The following is a 4,697-nucleotide window of genomic DNA, read 5'->3' as shown; positions in this document are numbered from 1 at the left end:
GGGGCTCGCCGGAGAGGTACCCCACTATCTATCTTAGGGTTCAGGGTGGCAGCGGTGGCGTGGGGATCGCCGGAGAAAAAGCTCGGCACGGGGGGCCTACAGGGATGGCCGGGGCGGCGGCGGACCGGTGGTGGGTAGTGTTTTCGGGGCGGGCGGGGCGGCACACCGCCGGCCGCGAGCGGCGGGGGCGGCTGTTTGGCTAGTGGTGGCTGGCGGCTCACGGGGGTGGATGTTGAAGATGAACTGCAGGCCCTTGATTTCGTATTCAACGGCTGCAAAATCGACTCACCAGAGATGAAAAAGTCAGTCGACTGACTTGTAGCCTCACCTCTAGTGCGTTCAGTTTCGACAGCAAAATTCAATTTCGACAGTTAAATTTAGTTTCGACAGTTAAATTTAGTTTCAACAGTTAAGTTCAGAGATGAGCGGCTGATGTATGCATCTAGCAGTTTTTGGTTATGTATTTTACGTCATTTATTGGAGATGCTATTAGAATTCCACTCAGGTTAATGTTGTCTCTCCTGTCCTGCTTCAGCCTTGGCGTTGTACAACTCACCGGAGCTGCTCCAACGACGAAACCCTCCATCACAGCGGAGCAGTACCTCGGGCTCCTAAGATCTTCTTCCCCTCCTCCGACAGCCAAGTTAGCCGGAGCATCCTCACCAGCCAATCCAATCACGCTGAGATCGACATGGCTTCGCCAAAGAGGTTGTACACTTCTTGTGGTTTGACTTAATCTCACCATGCTTCTTTGCATCCTGTGATCTTCCAATTCTTGTGAACCAAACACCCAGATTGGCAGAAATCCTGTGTTTTAAAATTCTCTGTTTTGCACGTGCATTCCTATACTATTCCTGTCTATTTCCTATCCCTGCATTGTTAGAATTCTCAAATTCAAACAAGCCCTTACACAATTACTTTTGTTATAGATATGTGTCAAAGAAAACCTTGTGTGGTTTGTCCTGCTCCTGCGGTGCTGTGTTCCACCCCAGCTCAGCTGCTCCAAAGACGGAAGGGTTTACCACAGCAGGGATCCGCTCTCCAGACTGTCTTTCGCCACCTCAGATCTTCTTCCCCGCCGCCGGCAGCCATGACAACTGCATTACCATCATCAACTGAGTAGATGACCTTGAGGACTACACGGGTCCGCAAGAGAGGTCGCACTCTTCCGTGTCTGCTTAAGTTATGCATCGCTTAATATGATGACATGCTACTTTATCATCGTGTTCACCTATTAGACTCCGACTCAGGTCCAAACTTATGCTGAAACTTGAGTTTTTAAATGGTTGTGTGGTACATATTGGGGCAGCAATCAGTATTATCTATCTACTATCTGGTTAATCTCAGGTGTCTACTATGAGTTTCATGTTGGGTGCAAACGAACATTAAAGGAGCCATTATCTATATTTTTTAACTAAAGCTATTATCTGCCTTCTATCATTGGTTTTGGGTCTATCCACAGTTTGCTGCATTCACACTAGATTTGTGCATGCACTCCTTACATAATCTCACTATGTCAGTTATTGTACACAATGAAAGTAAACATGTAGAGCAAAAGAGACGAGCCTTGCGTGGCAATAAAATTTCATGCAGACGTCGCTCCATGGTGGGCGCAAAGGCATCCCCCCTCCACCCATTTTGGATTGTAATTAAGAGGAAGATAACTGTTCTAATGGGGATTCAGAAGAAGACGACCACTCCTATTTACCCCATGAGGTCTTCGCTCTAACTTGGCATGCTGATGTTGGTAATATCATGCATATGGTGCCTTGCATTGCTTACTGTATACATCAAAGATGTCATCTGCTTAGTTTAGACATGCTTTGTGTCAACGCCATCTGTTTAATTAGTTTCTTTATCATGTATGTAAATCATGCAATGCCATCTTGTTTAGCCAGGCATCATATATGTGAATTTTGCAATGCCACCCTGGTTTGCCAGTCATCTTATATGTGAATTATATCATGACATCATTTTTTTATTACGTGTTAAATTTTTCAACAATTTTAGTACATTCAATTACTCTTCATGTGCATCAGCCATTCGGCACGGGCATGGAAAAATCTGAAATGGAAACAAGGTCTTCAGAGAAGACAATGCTATCTGACGAAGCACATGTCTTGCTGGTTACATATAGCTCCTTAGAGGAGGATTGAGAGACAGATGACCAGTCCTATCCCCCTCCCCGAGGTGCATGCTCTAACTTGGCAGGGTTATGTTGCTCATATCGTGCGTATGGTATCTTGAATTGCTATGTCATTTGCTTAGTTTAGACATGATTTGTCTGAATGCAACCTGTTTAGTGTCTAATTACCATATATGTGAATTATGCAATGCCATCTTCTTGCAAGACATTATATATGTGAATTAGGAAATGCTATCTTGTTGCAAGGCATTATATATGTGAATTATGCAATGCCATCCTGTTTAGCCAAGCGTCATATATGTGAATTATATCATGTCATCCTTTTTTTGTATTTCTCATTGCTTTTGTCGACAATGTTAGTATATTCAACTGCTCTTCCTGTGCATCAGCCATTTGAATTGGTGATGGAGAAATCTAGAGTGAAAACAAGGTCTTCGGAGCAGACAATGCTACCTGGTGAAGCAGTTATGTTGTTGGTTACAGATAGCTCTTGAGAGGAGGATTCAGAGGCAGATGACCAGTCCTATTAGCCCCCTGAGGTGTATGCTCAAACTTGGCAGGGTTATATTACTCATATCATGCATATGTTGTATTGCAATGCTTAGTTTTTACATCATATACACGATATTGAATGCCATCTCCTTAGTTAACACAACATATATGCGATTGCCCTCTGCTCACTTCCTTAGTATATAAATCATATATTTGAATTATATCATGCCATGATGTTTACATAGACAACATGTATCTGAATTATGGCATGACAACCCATTTTCTAAAGACATAGTATAGTTATATCATCTCATCCTGTTCACATAGTCATCATATTCTGAATTATGTCATTCTATCCGTGAATTATATCATGCCATCATATTTCCATCGATGACATGTTTGTGATTTATAGCATGCCAAACACTTTAATAGACACATCGTATAGTTATATCATGTCATCCTGTTTACAAAGTAATTATATTTTGAAGTATGTCATTCTATCATGTTTAGTTAGCCATCATACATGCAAAATTGTGTCATGCTATCCTGTTTAATTAGCCATCATATATTTGAAATTACGTCCTGCTATTCTGTTTGGTTAGACAACATAAATGTGAATTATTTCATGCCCTGTTTTCTTCCCTACTATCCATTGCACCAGTCTATCTGACAATGTCTGTACATTCAATTACTTTTCTTGTCTATCAGCCATTTCAATTGGAGGGGTGATGGCAGTATCTATGGGAGTAAAAACACGGTCTTGAGAAAAGATCATGCTACCTGTCGATGGAGATAGAACCACGGTTATACTTGCCCAAGAACCAGCCCACCACACATAACCCAGACTCACGCAGATTGTACCCCTACCAAGTTGGACAGAGAACCAGCTACAACCCTTCTAACCCCAACCCCAGCAGATAGTAACCTAGTTCCCAGTGACACAACACCGTCTCCACCACAGAGCACCCAAACACGAGCAGTTAGTACGGCAACTGCAGTGCCCAAAGCACGAGGACCACCACTTCGAACCCCAAGTCAACGCTTAATGTAGAAGAAGAATTTTTCTCAGGTCAGGTTCCGTAGCTATGGTTCATACTACTTTGCTCTTGCATCACTATATTTACTCATACCAACTAATTTCAAATTTGAAGGATGCAATTGAAACTCCAATGGCGCAACATGTATGTTTTAAACCTATTTCTTTAACGTGTTTGCTGTTGTAACTTGTTCTATGTTGATTTCTGTTTCAATTGAATAAACAGTTATGTTCTCATGCCATGCACATTACAAGTGTTGTTATTGCTGTGTAGTTTCCCACACTTATATTCTGTCTATGCTGCTTTATCTTAAATAGATATGATTCGAACTATATCTTTCTTGATTTGGCAACATAAACTAGAATGATATAGACTATACAGTGACCATACTACATAGATATATGTTTGTTTCATGCTGTTATCCTGTCCACCGTACTACTGAACTGGTTTACCAAAATGAGTTTCATATACTACATTGTAAACTTGTGATGTGTGTTTGTTTGTTTCTCCTTTAGAACGCGGATAAAAGATTGGAGAAGAGTACCCCATTATGCAATGCTAAAGGAAGTAATGCAGATCAGGTTCAAGATAGTGAGGCATCCTTGTTGTTCTCCAAGAACGCTGATAAAAACTATATTGAAGACACTGAGACAACCCCAAAGTCCTGTCTTGATGTAGTGCTTGAGTTACTGGCTACTACTGCTGGCACCAGCTCTTCAAACTCGCTGCCTGAATCAGCTCAGCTTCTTGAGTCTCATCCTCAAGTTGAAAGGCATCAATCAGATGTTATGCGATAGGAAGCCGAAGGACTAAGGAAGTCCCTGCAGAATTCAGATGCATACTTTCTGGTGCAACAGCAAGTGCTGGAGGATTTAAGCGCCAAACAAGAGAAAGTTAATAAGCTTGCTAAGCATCTTGCCAGCATTATGGGTACCCAGGATATTGTTTCTTGAGCTCTTCTGAAGTGGTTTCAGTTCTGGACCTGTTTTGCTGCGGCATTTATATGCTGCTTTGTTCCCTAT

This window comes from Triticum dicoccoides, chromosome 7A, assembly GCF_002162155.2.
Source record: "Triticum dicoccoides isolate Atlit2015 ecotype Zavitan chromosome 7A, WEW_v2.0, whole genome shotgun sequence".
Classification (NCBI taxonomy): Eukaryota; Viridiplantae; Streptophyta; class Magnoliopsida; order Poales; family Poaceae; genus Triticum; species Triticum dicoccoides.
This window is presented reverse-complemented; position numbering follows the sequence as displayed.